This window comes from Panthera pardus, unplaced genomic scaffold, assembly GCF_024362965.1.
Source record: "Panthera pardus isolate Hobbes unplaced genomic scaffold, ASM2436296v1 HiC_scaffold_24, whole genome shotgun sequence".
In the NCBI taxonomy this organism is placed as follows: domain Eukaryota; kingdom Metazoa; phylum Chordata; class Mammalia; order Carnivora; family Felidae; genus Panthera; species Panthera pardus.
The window spans coordinates 140,176,113-140,193,736 of NW_026526810.1; the positions used below are offsets into that span (position 1 = coordinate 140,176,113).

At 40.9% G+C, this 17,624-nt stretch overlaps 1 pseudogene; it reads right to left on the reverse strand.

Annotated features, from left to right (window-relative positions):
- Positions 1 to 299: 299 nt before the first annotated feature.
- On the reverse strand, positions 300 to 781 carry LOC128773100 (immunoglobulin heavy variable 1-46-like; annotated as a pseudogene).
- Between the last annotated feature and the right edge of the window lie 16,843 nt (positions 782 to 17,624).

Here is a 17,624-nt window from a genome sequence, read left to right on the forward strand (position 1 = left end):
ACAAGGGTAAGCAATTGTAAGAGACTCTATCTCTTGTTCATGTAAGTATAGTGTTCCTGGTAAAACAAACTTTGTAAACCAGACCCGAGTAGGTAAGCACAGAATAATGTGTCCAGAGAGGCTTCCTGGGGGAAACTGCTGTATGGAGAGGAAGCCCCAGGCCATGGCACAAAACCTTCCAACAACCCCTACCTGCACCTGCTCCTGGGAACACAAACAGAATGGTGCATAGTGTGCACCCCCTGGAGGTCCTGATCTTCTACAGGGCGGTTTGTGTCTGGGCTCACACTGACAACCCCTCACTGTGTCCTTGCACAGTAATACATGGCCGTGTCTGCAGACCTCAGACTGCTTAGCTCCATGTAGGCTGTGTTTGTGGATGTGTCTGCCGTCAGAGTGAGTCTGCTCTGGAACTTCTGTGCATAGCTTGTAGCACCATCTTCAGGGTCAATGCTTCCCATCCACTCAAGCCCTTGTGCAGGAGCCTGTCGCACCCAGTGCATATAGTAATCAGTGAAGCTGTGTCAAGATGCTTTGCAGAAGATCTTCACTGATGCCCCAGGCTTCCTCACTTCAGCCCCAGACGGCACCAGCAAAACCTGGGAGTGCACACCTGTAGAGAGGGGACAAGAGTGGATGAAATCAATGTTGACTGGTCCTGGTCCTCTCCTGTGTCCAGGGACTTGGCTGACCCTTAGCTGTCGCCACTGCCACCAGGTAGAGGATTCTCCAGCTCCAGTCCATTGTGAGGGGATGTGTCTCAGGGTCTCCGGTAGAGGATGGCATTGTACGGTGATGCTCTCAGGGCACAGACACACCCATACTTAACCTAGTGCTCTTAGGACTATTTGCCTAGTCATGAGACAGAGTATTTCATACACAAGACCAGAACCATCTGGAGACGGTCCCAGAGACCGTGTACATTGGGACTCAGAGAGCACCAGTCTAATCCTTGTTTGAGGACATGGGTCCTTGGCCAGGTTCCTGAACTGTGTGCAGACTGAGCTCCTGCCACTGTGTGATAAGACCTTACAGGAAATTCTCCCCATTGTGGACCAGTATTGAATGAGGCAGAGACCACCTGAACCTGTTGTTGGCTCTGATATCTGAACGTCTTATTCCTGGAGAAGCGTGTCTCCGAACTGCTGCACAAAATGGGGTAATAAATGCGTCCTGGCTTCCATCTCTTAGATGAAGATATCTAAAAGCCCTGGAGTAGCAGCGTCAAGTGTCTTCTCACTGCCTGAGTTCATTAAATGCTCTGATGGAACAGGATATTTAAACACCCTTTAGCATCCCTCATCTACTGATATTTTAGATTGCTTTCTGGAAAAGGAAACACTGGCTTCCGACAGGAAAGCCTTCCTCACCCCTTGTGCACCTACTCACCTGGGGGGGCAGCCTGGTGCTGGGTAGTACTGAAAGCTCCCTGCAGTCTAGGCCCGGCCCTGCAGGGAGGTTCCTGTCAAGACTCACAGGGCATTTATTCCAGTGTCTCTACTCCAGCATTACATGGTGGAGGGGAGTAGAATATGCCACCCCAAATATGCCGCTGGAATGAAACATGCTTGAGAAACAGCCAGTGCAGAGACGCACTGAACATCCTTTGTTCCCTAAACAGAATATAAATCTCCTATGTGAAATACACCCTTTTTGTACCAGGAGGGGAGAAATGTCCTTAGCACCAGAAAAAGGAATTTAGGCCCTAGAATGCTGTGCAGAGAAACCCTAGTTCTTCACTATTGTAGTAACACTAAGCACATTGAAGCTCTCACTTTTTCCCCATTGAGGATGATATTAGTGTTGGGTCATTCATATATGGCTTTTATGATATCGAGTTATGCTTCTTCTATCCCTACTTTCTTAGTAGGGATATGTTTGGTAGAATCCGCTGGAAAGCCATCTGGCCCTGGACTCTTGTTTTTGAGATTTTTGATTACTAATACTATTTCCTTACTGGTTATCGGTCTGTTCAAATTTTTATATTTCTTCCTGTTTCAGTTTGGTAGTGTATATGTTTCTAGGAATTTGTCCATTTCTTCCAGATTGCCCATTTTATTGGCATATAATTGCTCATAATATTCTCTTATTATTGTTTTTATTTCTGTTGTGTTGGTTGTGATCTTTCCTCTGTCATTCTTGATTTTACTTATTTGCATCCTTTCCTTTTTCTTTTTGATCAAACTGGCTAGTGGTTTATCAATTTTGTTCATTTTTCAAAGAACCTGCTTCTGGTTCCATTGATTTGGTCTACTGTTTTTTTTTTGTTTTTTGTTTTTTTTTTTTGGTTTCAATAGCATTAATTTCTTTTGTAATCTTTATTATTTCCTGTCTTCTGCTGGTTTTGGGTTCTATTTGCTGTTCTTCTTCCAGCTCCTTAAGGTGTAAGGTTAGGTTGTGTATCTGAGATCTTTTCTTCCTTCTTTAGGAAGGCCTGGAATGCTATATACTTTCATCTTATGACCACCTTTGCTGCGACCCAGAGGTTTTCGGTTGTGGTGTTATCATTTTAATGGACTTCCATATACTTTTTAACTTCCTTCCTTTTTAACTTCCTCCATATACTTTTTAACTTCCTGATGAATTGTGTTAGCTCATTCATTCTTTAGTAGGATGTTCTTTAGTCTCCAAGTATTTTTTACCTTTCGAAATTTTTTCTTGTGGTTGTTTTGGAGTTTCACAGCATTGTGGTCTGAAACTATGCACAGTATGATCTCAATCTTTTTGTACTTACTTAGGGCTGATTTGTGTCCCGGTATATGGTCTATTCTGGAGAACTTTCCATGTGCGCTGGAGAAGAATGCATATTCTGATGCTTTAGGATGAAATATTCTGAATATATCTGTTAAGTCCATCTGGTCCAGTGTGTCATTCAAAGCCATTCTTTCCTTGTCGATTTTTTGTTGAGATGATCTGTCCATTGCTGTGAGTGGGGTGTTGAAGTCTCCTAATATTATGGTATTACTATCGGTGAGTTTCTTTATGTTTGTGATTAATTGATTTATATATTTGTGTGCTCTCCCATTTGGCACATAAATGTTTACAACTATTGGGTCTTCTTCATCTATAGACCCCTTGATCATGATATAATGCCCTTCTGCATCTCTTGATACAGTATTTTTAAGTGTAGATTGTCTGATATAAGTATGGCTACTTGGGCTTTCTTTTGTTGACCATTAGCATGATAGATGGTTCTCCATCCCCTTATGTTCAATCTGAAGGTGTCTTTAGGTCTAAAGTGGGTCTCTTGTGAACAGCATATAGATGGATCTTGTTTTCTTATCCATTCCATTACCCTATGTCTTTTGATTGGGACATTGAGTCCACTGAGGTTTAGAGTGAGTACTGAAAGATATTAGTTTATTGCCATGATGATGCTTGTAGAGCTGGAATTTCTGATGGTGTTCTCTGGTCCTTTCTAATCTTCCTTGCTTTTGATACACACACACACACACACACACACACACACACACACACACACACATATTTTTTTTTCATCTTTTGTCCCCTCAGAGAGTCCCCCTTAAAATTTTTTGCAGGGCTGGTTTAGTGGTCAAAAACTCTTTTAATTTTTGTTTGTCTGGGAAACTTTTATCTCTCCTTCTATTTTGAATGACAGCCTTCTTGGATAAAGAATTCTTGTCTGCATACATTTCTGATTCAGCACACTGAATAGACTCCACCACTCCTTTCTGGCCTGCCAAAATTCTGTGGATAGGTCTGCTGCAAACCTGATCTGTCTTCCCTTGTATTTTAGGGACTTTTTTTCCTTGCTGCTTTCATGATTCTCTCCTTGCCTGAGTATTTTGTGAATTTGACTATGGTATGCCTTGTTGCTGGGCAGTTTGTGTTGAATCTAATGGGGGTCCTCTGTGCTTCCTGGATTTTGATGTCTGTGTCTTTCCCCAGGTTAGGAAGTATTCCACTATGATCAGCTCACATAACCCTTCTACCCCTATTTCTCTTTCTTCCTCTTCTCGGACCCCTATGATTCTGATGTTCCTTTTGAATGAGTCACTGATTTCTCTAATTCTTAAATCATGCTCTTTTGCCTTAATCTCCCTCTTCTTTTCTGCTTCATTATTTTCTATAAATTTGTCCTCTATATCGCTGATTCTCTGTTCTGCCTCATCCATCCTTACCACAGCTGCATCCATCCGTGATTGCAGTTCAGGTATAACATTCTTAATTTCATTTTGGCTATTTTTTTTTTTTTACTTCTCTTATCTCTTCAGAAAGGGATTCTAATCTATTTTTTACTCCAGCTAGTATTCTTATTATCGTGATTCTAAATTCTGGTTCAGACATCTTGCTTGTACCTGTGTTGGTTAAATCCCTGGCTGTTGTTTCTTCGTGGTCTTTCTTTAGGGGTGAATTCCTTTTTTTTGTCATTTTGAAGAGAGAAAAGGAATTAATGAAGTAGAAATATTGAAATAAAATAAATAAAATTTCAAAAATATTAAAATTAAAAATTAAACACACACACACACACACACACACACACACATCTAATAGTTAATGCTTGATCCTAGGTGTGTTTTGTTGAGGTGTTGAAAGTGGTTTGAGAGGTTAGGAAAAAAAAGGGGGCAAAGTAAATCATTTGAGAATTTGAAAAAATGCATACACTGATGTTGAGTAAAATGGGTAGATGGGAGTAAAATAGAATTTGAAAATAATATAGACAAAAGTAAAGCATATAGTAGAAAAAATTAAATAAAAATATTTTTAATAAAAATTATGAATTTTTGTTCTGTATTTAAGAAAAAAGTAAAGAAATGAAAAAGACAATAAAGATAAAGAAAAGAAAAAAAGAAATCATTTGATAATTTGAAAATGTGAATATACTGTAGTAGACTAAAGTAAAATGATGGAAATAAAATAGAATTTGAAAAAATTTACATAAAACTAAAAAAACATAGTAATGACAGTTAAATAAGATTATTTTGTAAATATGAAATTTGTTGTCAGATAGGTTTCTATACAACACCCAATGCTCATCCCAACAGATGTCCTCCTCAATACCCATCACCCACCCTCCCCTCCCTCCCACCCCCCATCAACCCTCAGTTTATTCAGTTTTTAAGAGTCTGTTATGGTTTGACTCCCTCCCTCTCTAACTTTTTTTTTCTTCCCCGTCCCCATGGTCTTCTGTCAAGTTTCTCAAGGTCCAAATAAGAGTGAAAACATACAGTATCTGTCTTTCTCCATATGACTAATTTCACTCAGCACAACACTCTCCAAATCCATCCATGTTGCTACAAAAGGCCACATTTCATTCTTTCACAATGTCAGGTAGTATTCCATTTTGAATAGATACCACAATTTCTTTATCCATTCATTAGTTGATGGACATTTAGACTCTTTCCATAATTCGCTATTGTTCAAAGTGCTGCTATAAACATTGGGGTACAAGTGCCCCTATGCATCAGCACTCCTGTATCCTTTGGGTAAATTCCTAGCAGTGCTATTGCTGGGTCATAGGGTAGACCTATTTTTAATTTTTTTTTTAATTAAAAAAAAATTAACGTTTATTTATTTTTGAGACAGAGAGAGACAGAGTATGAACGGGGGAGGGGCAGAGAGAGAGGGAGACACAGAATCCGAAACAGGCTCCAGGCTTTGAGCTGTCGGCACAGAGACCGACATGGGGCTCGAACCCACGGACCATGAGATCATGACATGAGCCGAAGTCGGACGCTTAACCAACCAAGCTACCCAGGCGCCCCCCTATTTTTAATTTTTTAGGAACATCCACACTATTTTCCAGAATGGCTGCACCAGTTTGCATTCCCACCAACAGTGCAAGAGGGCTCCCATTTCTCCACATCCTCTCCAGCATCTATAGTCTCCTGATTCGTTCATTTTAGCCACTCTGACTGGCATGAGGTGGTATCTCAGTGTGGTTTTCATTTGTATTTCCCTGATGAGGCGTGACGTTGAGTTCTAACCATGTGCCTGTTGGCCATCTGGATGTCTTCTTTAGAGAAGTGTCTATTCATGTCTTCTGCCCCTTTCTTCACTGGATTATTTGTTATGAGGTGTGGAATTTGATGAGTTCTGTATAGATTTTGGATACTAGCCCTTTGTCTGATATGTCATTTGCAAATATCTTTTCCCATTCCGTTGGCTGTCTTTTAATTTGGCTGATTGTTTCCTTTGCAGTGCAGCTTTTTATCTTCATGAAGTCCCAATAGTTCATTTTTGTTCTTAATTCCCTTGCCTCTGGAGATGTGTCAAGTAAGAATTTGCTGTGGCTGAGGTCAGAGAGGTTTTTTCCTGCTCTCTCCTCTAGGGCTTTGATGGTTTCCTGTCTCACATTCAGGTCCTTTATCTGTTTTGAGTTTATTTTTGTGAATGGTGTGAGAAAGTGGTCTAGATTCATTCTTCTGCATGTTGCTGTCCAGTTCTCCCAGCACCATTTGTTAAAGAGACTGTCTTTTTTCCATTGGATATTCTTTCCTGCTTTGTCAAAGATTAGTTGGCCATACATTTGTGGGTCCAATTCTGGAGTCTCTATTCTATTCCATTGGTCTATGTGTCTGTTTTTGTGCCAATACCATGCTGTCTTGATGATGACAGCTTTGTAGTAGAGGCTAAAGTCTGGGATTGTGATGCCTCCCGCTTTGGTCTTCTTCTTCAATATTTGGCTATTCTGGGTCTTTTGTGGTTCCATACAAGTTTTCGGATTGCTTGCTCTAGCTTTGAGAAGAATGCTGGTGCAATTTCGATTGGGATTGCAGTTTTGATTGTGTAGATTGATTTGGGTAGTTTTGACATTTTAACAATATGTATTCTTCCAATCCATGAGCATGGAATGTTTCTCCATTTCTTTGCATCTTCTTCAGTTTCCTTCATAAGCTTTCTATAGTTTTCAGCATACAGATCTTTTACATCTTTGGTTAGGTTTATTCCTAGGTATTTTATGAATCTTGGTGCAATTGTGAATGGGATCAGTTTCTTTATTGGCATTTCTGTTGCTTCACTGTTAGTGTATAAGACTGCAACTGATTTCTGTACATTGCGTTTGTATCTTGCGACTTTTCTGATTTCATGTATCAGTTCTAGCAGACTCTTGGTGGAGTCTATTGGGTTTTCCATGTGTAGTATCATGTCATCTGCAAAAAGTGAAAGCCTGACTTCATCTTCGCCAGTTTTGATACCTTTGGTTTCCTTTTGTTGTCTGATTTCTGATGCTAGCACTTGCCACACTATGTTAAACAACAGCAGTGAAATATCTCAATTTTTCCCCATTGAGGATGATATTAGCTGTGGGCTTTTCATAAATGGCTTTTATGATGTTCAAGTGTGTTCCTTCTATCCCGAGTGTCTTGATGGTTTTTACTGAGAAAGGATGCTGAATTTGTCAAATGCTTTCTCTGCATCGATTGACAAGATCTTATGGTTCTTATCTTTTCTTTTATTAATGTGATGTATCACACTAATTGATTTGCGAATGTTGAACCAGGCCTGCAGCCCAGGAATAAATCCCGTTGATCATGGTGAATAATTCTTTTTATATGCTGTTGAATTTGATTTGCTAGTATCTTATTGAGAATATTTGCATCCATATTCATCAGGGATATTGGGCTGTAGTTGTGTTTGTTGCTGGGTCTCTGTCTGGTTTAGGAATCGAAGTAATGCTGGCTTCATAGAATGAGTCTGGAAGTTTTCCTTCCTTTTCCATTTTTTTGGAACAGCTTGAGAACTATAGGTATTATCTCTGCTTTAAATGTCTGGTAGAATTCCCCAGGGAAGCCATCTGGTCCTGGACTCTTGTTTGTTGGGAGATTTTTAATGACTGATTCAATTTCTTCACTGGTTATGGGTCTGTTCAAATTTTCTATTTCTTCCTGTTTGAGTATTGGAAGTGCATGGGTGCTTAGGAATTTGTCCATTTCTTCCAAGTTGTCCAGTTTGTTGGCATATAAATTTTCATAGTATTCCCTGATCATTGCTTGTATTTCTAAGGGTTTGGTTGTAATAATTCCATTTTCATTCATGATTTTATCTATTGGTGTCATCTCCCTTTTCTTTTTGAGAAGGCTGGCTAGAGGTTTATCAATTTTGTTTATTTTTTCAAAAAACCAATTCTTGGTTTCATTGATCTGCTCTTCAGTTTTTTAGATTCTATATTGTTTATTTCCACTCTGATCTTTATTATGTCTCTTCTTTTGCTGGGTTTAGGGTGTCTTTGCTGTTCTGCTTCTATTTCCTTTATGTGTGCTGTTAGATTTTGTATTTGGGATTTTTCTTGTTTCTTGAGATAGGCTTGGATTACAATGTATTTTCCTCTCAGGACTGCCTTTGCTGCATCTCAAAGCATTTGGATTGTTGTATTTTCTTTTTTTAATGGTTTTTTTTTTTTAATTTTTGATAGAGACAGAGGCAGAATGCGAGTGGGTTAGGGGCAGAGAGAGAGGGAGGCACACAATCTAAAGCAGGCTCCAGACTCTGAGCTGTCAGCACAGACCCGGACGTGGGGCTCGGAGACACAAGCTGGGAAATTGTGACCTGAGCCGAAGTTGGAATCTCAACCGACTGAGCCACCTTGGGCCCCCCTGGAGTGTTGTATTTTCATTTTCATTTGTTTCCATATATTTTTTAATTTCTTCTCTAATTGCCTGGGTGACCCGTTCATTCTTTAGTATGGTGTTCTTTAACCTCCATGCTTTTGGAAGTGTTCCAGACTTTTTCCTGTGGTTGATTTCAGGTTTCATAGCACTTTGGTCTGAAACTGTGAATGGTATGATCTGAGTTCTTTTGTACTTATGAAGGGCTGTTTTATGACCCAGTATGTAATCTATCTTGGAGAATGTTCCATGTGCACTCGAGAAGAAAGTATATTCTGTTGCTTTGGGATGCAGAGTTCTAAATATATCTGTTAAGTCCATCTGATCCAATGTATCATTCAGGGCCCTTGTTTCTGTATTGATCCTGTGTCTAGATGATCTATCCATTGTTGTATGTGGGTGTTAAAGTCCCCTGCAGTGATCACATTCTTATCAATAAGGTTGCTTATGTTTGTAATTATTTTATATATTTGGGTGCTCCCATATTCGGTGCATAGACATTTATAATTGTTAGCTCTTCCTGATGGATAGACCCTGTAATTATTATATAATGCCCTTGTTCAATTCTTGTTACAGCCTTTAATTTAAGTCTAGTTTGTCTGATAAACGTATGGCTACTCCAGCTTTCTTTTGACTTCCAATAGCATGATAGCTATCCATTCCCTCAATTTCAATCTGAAGGTGTCCTCAGGTCTAAAATGATTCTCTTGTAGACAGCAAATAGATGGGTTTTGTTTTTTTATCCATTCTGATACCCTGTGTCTTTTGGTTGGAGCATTTAGTCCATTTACATCAGTCTTATCGAAAGTTATGGGTTTAGAGTCATTGGGATATCTGTAGGTTTCATGCTTGTAGTGATGTCTCTGGTACTTTGTGGTCCTTGCAACATTTCAGTTACAGAATCCCCCTTAGGATCTCTTGTAGGGCTGGTTTAGTGGTGATGAATTCCTTCCATTTTTGTTTGTTTGGGAAGACCTTTATCTTTCCTATTTTGAATGACGGACTTGCTGGATAAAGGATTCTTGGCTGCATTTCTGGTCCTCACATTGAAGATTTCCTGCCATTCCTCTCTGGCCTGCCAAGTTTCAGTAGATAGGTCTGCCACTACTCTTATGGATCTCACTTTGTAAGTTAGAGCATGTTTAGCTCTAGCTGCTTTCAGAATTTTCTCTTTATCCTTGTATTTTGCCAGTCTCATTATGTTATATCGTGCAGAAGATTGATTCAAGTTACATCTGAAGGGAGTTCTCTGTGCCTCTTGGATTTCAATGCCTTTTTCCTTCCCCAGATCAGGGAAGTTCTCAGCTATGATTTGTTCAAGTACACCTTCAGTCCCTTTCTCTCTCTCTTCCTCTTCTGGAATTCCTATGATACAGATATTGTTCCATTTGATTGCATCACTTAGTTCTCTAATTCTCCCCTCATACTCCTGGATTTTTTTCTCTCTCTTTTTCTCAGCTTCCTCTTTTTCCATAATTTTATCCTTTAATTCACCTATTCTCTCCCCTGCCTCTTCAGTCCATGCTATGGCCACCTCCATTTTATTTTGCACCTCATTTATAGTATTTTTTAGCTCCTCATGACTATTTCTTAGTCCCTTGATCTCTGTAGTAATAGATTCTCTGCTTTCTTCTGTGCTTTTTTCAAGCCCAGTGATTACTTTTATGACTATTATTCTAAATTCTTGTTGTGTTATAGTGCTTAAATCGTTTTTGATCAATTCGTTAGGTGTCGCTACTTCCTGGAGTTTCTTTTGAGGCGAGTTCTTCCATTTCATCATTTTTGGTAGTCCCTGTGGTGGCTCCAAACTGCAGGGCACTTCCCCTGTGCTGTCTGGTGTCACTTGTGTTGGTGGGCGGGGCTGCAGTCAGACCCAATGTCTGCCCCCAGCCCACCGCTGGGGCCACAGTCACACTGGTGTGTACCTTATCTTACCCTCTCCCAGGGGCAAGATTCACTGTGGAGTGGTGTGGCCCCTGTCTGTGCTGCTTGCACACTTCCAGGCTTGGGGTGCTGCTTCGATAGGATCTGGCATATTAGCCAGGGTGGATCCGCAAGGTGCACAGTGGTGGGAGGGGTAGGCTTAGCTCGCTTTGCCATCAGTGGTTCCCTGTGGTAGGGGCCCTGAAGCACCGGGAGGGAGGCAGACCCGTCGGAGGGATGGATCCACAGAAGCACAGTGTTGGGTGTTTGCGTGAGGCAAGCAAGTTTGGTGACAGGAACTGGTTCCCTTTGGGATTTCGGCTGGGGGATGGGAGAGGGAGATGGCGCTGGCCACTGCCTTTGTTTCTGCCGAGCTGAGCTCTGTCTTCCGGGACTCATCAACTCTGCCTCCAGGTGTCCTCTTACTCTCCCCTCTCTCTGAGAGCAGAGATGTTGACTTTTAGCACCCAGATGTTAAGCCCCGCTGGCTGTCAGAACTTACAGAGTCCAGCCCCTCCGCTTTTGCAAGCCAGACTTTGGGGTTTGTGCCTTCCCGGGCGGTCTCCCCCTCCACCACTCTGGCTCCCTCCCAACTGTCCGTATAGCATGCACCACCTCTCTGCCCTTCCTACCCTCTTCCATAGGCTTCTTGTGTGTGCTTGGCTCTGGAGAGTCCGTTCTGCTAGTCTTCTGGAAGTTTTCTGGGTTATTTAGGCAGATGTGGGTGGAATCTAAGCGATCAGCGTGATAAGGTGTTCTCCTAAGCCTCCATCTTCCCCTCTCTCCCCAAATAGGAATATTTTTAATAGAAATTGAAAGTAAAAATGAAGTTTTGTCTCTTGCCCCCCAAACGCAGGCTATCGGAGAGCCAGCGAGGCATCTGAATGCCCTTGGTGTGGTTCAGCTCCTTCTTGGGAAATACCACCTCAGAGGAGATGTAGCACCATGAGGGATGATCTTGAGAACCTTTGACAGGAGCCAGCACTGCTCAGAATGCACACAGCAAGAGGGACACACTTAGGGTGACCTGGCCCTCTGCCAGCCTCATGCCTCTGCTCAGGGACATCTGCCAGGGAGAATGGATAAATGGAGGATCGTCAGCAAAGCCAGATCTAGACCATCTGGCAGAACAGAGGGCTGTGCTGAGCAGTCAGCACCTTACACCTGGGGGCCACCTGTGGGGTTAGGTAACAGTCACAGGGTGTGGCATTGGGTGACCCTGCACATCAGTTTAGCTGGGGCACATGTGGCAGAGGCAGGCAGGCCCTGTCCAAGCATGCTCACATGGACATAGTAGGGACTTGGACCCAGAGACATGGCTCTATTCAACACATTCCATCTTTCCCTTAGCTACTTGAATACAGAATATACGATTTTAACACCCTGAACTTCTCTACCACTTCTGTGTTCTGTGGTACTGCTGGTTCACTTTCTATGGATGACTACTTTTCCTCATTATGGAGACCACTGCTTCCTACTTCCTTGGCATGTGGAGGTAGACATCAATTTTGCCTTTGTACGTGTTGAAAAACATTGCTTTGTAATTTTACATGTCTTATTCTGGTTGGCTATTAGTTTGCAAGCCATTTGATCCTTTTGGTTGTTACTTTGAAGCTTCCTCTGAGTTTACTGAGGAAACATTTCCCAGTATTCTGTGTCATGACTGGTGAAGTGTAAGGTTGCATTTTAGTATTTTCTTATGCCAGCTGGTGAGAACAGAAAGTACTGGTGACCACGTGTGAGCTCCAGGATTTTTTCCCTCTAATCCTTTATTGTGATTCTTTCCCGGCTTCTGGCAGTCTCCTCCTATGCATGTGGGGTTCCCTCCTCAGCTGGAGACACAAAGGGGCTGTCTGCTGGTGCCCAACTTGAGAGGAAGAGTGAATGTCCCCACTAGTTTTAAAATGCCCGCCTTCCTTTTACACAAAAACCAGATAGGGATACCATAACACACCTAAAAACTACATGGGCAAAAATCTCCTTGACCTTGGTCTTGGAAATGATGTTTCGGATATGACTCCAAATGCACAGTCAATGAAGACAGAAATCAGTGAGTGAGAACACATCAAACTAAAAATCTTCTGCTTAGGAAAAGACACATTCACCAAAGGAAAAGACATTTTACAGGGATGGAAAAAAATTGTAAAACGTGTGATATGAGGTTCATATCCAAAATTTAAAAAAAGCTTATTTTGCTGAATATTATAACAAGCAACCCAATTTTAAAAAAATGGGGGAGTAGAGGACTTGAAAGGGCATGTTTCCAAAGTCCATGTACAAACGTCCAGCAAGTGCATTAAAAGGTGCTCAACATCACTCATCACCAGAGACATGCAAATCATAGCCACAATCCCATAACACTTCACACCTGTTATCATGGCTGTTACCATCAGACAAGAGATAACAAATGCTTGTGAGCATGTGGAAATAAGCAAACCTGGTACACTGTCCCTAGGAATGTAAACTGGTGAGGTTACTACTGAAAGCAGTATGGAGAATTCTCAAAAAATTAGAAACAAAAGTATGGTTGTACCCAGTGATCCCATTTCTGAGTGATATATACAGGGGATGAAGGCACTACATCAAAGATATGTGCACCCCATGTTCATTGCAGTCTTATTCTCCATAGCTGAGACACTAAAGAGACCCAACTGCTCATCAAGGGATTAATAGATAAAGAAGATGTGAGATTAGATAGATAGATGGATGGATACAGAGATAGATAGATAGATAGATAGATAGATAGATAGATAGATAGATTTCATCCATATAAAAGTTAATCATGCCATTTGTGACTACATGGATGAAGCTTGAAGACATTATGCTAAGTTAAATTAGTCACACAGAGAAAGACACATTCTGTATAATCACACTTACATGTGGAGTCTAGAAACATCAATTTCCCAGAAACAGAGTGTGCAATGGTAGGTTCCAGGGACTGAGGGGCAGGGAAAATGGGGGGGGGGCATTGCTCAGTGTGTCCAAACTTCCAGTTAGAAGATAGACAAAAAGCTTCCATGGATCTAATGTATAGTAAGATGACAATAATTAATATACATATTGTATATTGAAAGTTGCTTTATGTTCTTACCATAATTAGCTGAAGAATGTATTGACTAACTTCAACTTGGTAAACATTTCACATTATATACATGTATCAAGGCATCACATTGTACACCTTAAACTTACATAGTGTTGTATGTCGATTGTATCTCAATAAATCTGGGGCCAAAAAAAAAAAGGTATTCCTAGAAGACATTCCTATACACATTTGGCTAGTAATAATTTAACTATGCATGGACATGACTGCAAATCATACAATATGTGATATTAACCCTAAAGATGTTTATGCACAGAGAAGATTTCATACAAGTGTGCATGTGTCTGTGTTGGTGGGAATAATTTCATGTGATTCTGTACACTCATAGAAACAACAGCCATAACAACAGGTGTTAGGACACTGGTGCTAAGTAGAGATCGTGGCGTTTTTGAAGAAAATTAAAGACATTATGGCCAGTGGATAGATCATGAGCAATTTGGGATGTAAAACAAAACAAAACAAAACAAAACAAAAGAAAACAAAACAAAACAAAACAAAACAAAAAAAGAAGGGTGAACACTTTTCCTTATTGTGATTGGAACATAACATAAGGTCTGTGTTTTCTTTCCACATCTCACAGGTTTGGACTCCATTTCCCATATGAATGGCCTCCTTTGTGCTTAGTTGATATTTTGCAGTGACACATTTTCATTTGCTTCTTTGTTCCTTTGTGCACATTCTTTAGATAGATCCTTTGGGTTTACCATGCCCTTACACAAAACACTCTAAAGCCGTAACAGTCTATTGTCAACTGATAACTACTTAAATTCAATCCCATGGACAAGTACACTTTAACGGCTCCACACCACTCCCCACTCTCCTGATGTCACAGGCCACATCTGTATGTATTGTGTACCCATGAGCATTGATTTATAGTCACACTTGATGCTTTTGTCTTTTGAATCTCACAAAAGAATTGGAAGGGTAGTAGAGGGGTAATGTCAGCCTCATAGCAGCCTAAGATGTCCCTGTGTTGTCTCTCACACCCCTCCAAAACTTGGCATCCATCCACAAACAAATGTGCATTTTTGGGCCCTGTGGGATCCAGCTCCATATGCCAATGGACCCCTGAAGAGTCTTCCCTACACATGCATAGGTGAACATACCTGAGTGTGGCTTTGGAGTCTACAGTGACCCCTGAACCTGCTCCACCTTTGTTGTCTGTGGTCTCCGAGGTTCTGGGAAACAGTCTTAGATGATCACACATGGACTGGAGTCTTTGTGGAAGTCCAACTTTCCAAAGACAGTGAAAACTCTAACTTTAAATGATATCTTCATTCCCCCCATCCTTGTGCATTGTAGCATTATTTACAAGAACCAAAACACCCTATGTGTCCTCCGACAGAAGAATGGGTAAAAAGAAGTGTGGCCTGTATGTACAGTGGAATTCTATGATTCGTCCGTAAGAAAGAATGAAAATTTGCCCTTTGCGACAACATGGGTGGATCCTGAAGGCATCAGGATAAGTGAAGTAAGTCAGACATGTGGGAAATCAAATAGGTATGTCCTGGTGTAGGACATTACAGGGAACACACTGCAAAGCAGAACACTGCTTTCTGGCTTTGCTGAAAACAGCAGGCAATGCTTTGCTTGTGTGGTTAATGTGTATCTAGGAGTCACTAACTTCCCTTATCTCGTTAACGTATATCTAGGGAGCACTCATCACCCTTATCTAGTTAATATAGACCTAGGGGGCACTCGCTTTGCTTATCGATTTAATGTAAATCTAGGGGACACTCAGTTCCCTTATGTAGTTAACGTAAGTCTAGTGGGAACACTAAAGTTCACTTATTTAGTTAATATTGATCTAGTGCAACTAGTTAATATAAATCTAGGGGGCACTGCACTGATTTAGTCGAAATAAATGTAGGGGAACTCACTGTGATTATCTAGTTAATGTAAATCTAGGGGGCACTCAGTTCCCTTATGTAGTTAATGTAAATCTAGGGATCATTCACTTATCCAGTAAATTTTTATGTAGTGGGCACTCATTCAACTCACCTAGTTAATGTGAGTTTATGGGGCACTCGTTTCACTTATCTAGTTAATGTAAATCTAGGGGGCACTCATTTCCTTTTCTTGTTAATGAAAATCTATGGGACACATTAGGTAAGCACACTTTGCTTATCTAATTAATGTATATCTAGGGCGCATTCAATTTGCTTATCTAGTTAATGTCAACATAGGGGGAACTCACTTTAATTATCCGGTTAATGTATGTTTAGGGGGCACTCGCTTTGCTTATCTAGTAAATGCAAATCTCGGGGGCAAGCTCCCCTTCCCATATCTAGTTAATGTCAATCTAGGGGACACATTCACTTTGTTATGTAGTGAATGTAAATCTAGGGGGCAAGCTACACTTCGCCTAGATAGTTAATGTAAATCTAGGGAAACCTCACTTTGCTTATCCAGTATATGTACATCTATGGGCACTCTCTTCCTTACCTAGTTAATATAATTCTAGGGGCACTCACCTCACTTACCTCCTTCATGTATATATAGGGGGCACTCCCTTCCCTTATGGAGTTAATGTATATGTAGGTGGCACTCACTTCACTTTTGTAGTTAATATAAATCTAGGGGGCAGGTTAAACTTTGCTTATCTAGTTATGTAAATCTAGAGGTCACTAACTTCACTTATCTAGTTATTCATCTAGGGGGCACTCATTTTGCTTCTCTTGTTAACATACATCTAGAGGGCCGTCACTTTGCCAGTCTAGTTAATGGGTATCTAGGGGGTACTCCACTTTGCTTATTTAGTTAATGTATATCTAGAGGGCACTCAGTTTATGGAGTTAATGTATATGTAGGGGGCAAGCTACACTTCACTTACCTAAGTAATATAAATCTAAGGGCACTCACCTTGCTTATACAGTTAATGTAAATTTAGGGGACACTCACTTAGCTTATCTAGTTAATGTAAATCTAGGGGGCACGCTACACTTTACTTATTTAGTCAATATAAATCTAATGGGCACCTGCTTAGCTTATCTGATTTGTGTATATCTGAGGGGGCACTCACTTTATCTAGTTAGTAAATCTAGGGGGCACACTACAGTTCACTTATCTAGTTAATATTACTCTAGGGGGCACTCACTTTGCTTAGCTCATTATTGTAGGTTTAGGGGACCCTCACTTCTCTGATCTAGTTAATGTGTATCTAAGGGGACCTCTGTGCACACACAATGAACTTTGGTTTCTTTCCCCTGTTAATCCAGGTCCTGTGACCTTAGTTCTTGGTCCACAAGAACATTTGGTGGAGAATTTCTTCCTCCCCTTCACCTTTCTAGGCTCTAGGTTCAGCCACATTCTGCTTGTCAGCTCAGACCCAGCACTATACTTGAAGCCCACATCGCTGTATGCTGGTGTGTAGACTCCCATCAATTAGTGGGTGTGGCCTGTGGGTGCTAGATCCTCCACAGGACCCATTCTTACTTTATCCTGAAGGTAAACTCACGTTTCCAGCACATGTATGGTGTTAACTGAATAGGTCTGCATCTGTAACACGTGTGTCCAAACAGGCAGAAGGGCTGATGTTACTCCACAGTTCACTTAGCATCCTTCTGTAGTTTACTGAGCAGGTGGCTGGGGCACCTGTTTGGCCCTCCTTCCCAAACATTCCTGGACGCATTCTTGCTGGGAACATGCAGTGTGGCTGCACGGGAATTTCAGGAGGTGCTGGGAAAGTATGATTACCTGGTTGCCCTGGAACGTGGAGAATATGTGTACACATGGCAGTCTAATACTTTGTGTAACCATGTGTCTTTGAGACAAAGTGCATGCATGGGGACACATTGGTACAACTTACAAGACTATCTGCACCAACAAGGATTCTAGGTATGAACTGAAGTGAAAATCCTGTTATGTGCTTCATGTGTTTTACAACTATTGGTGAATTATGGGATACATTCTTATTCCAAAGTAATTTCTGAAACAGTTACTGTTTAGTTCTGAAAATTTCCTAATTAATTACTATTAAAAAGTTGTATATTTTCAATTCAGAAGAAAATAAACAGACTTTAATATCACTA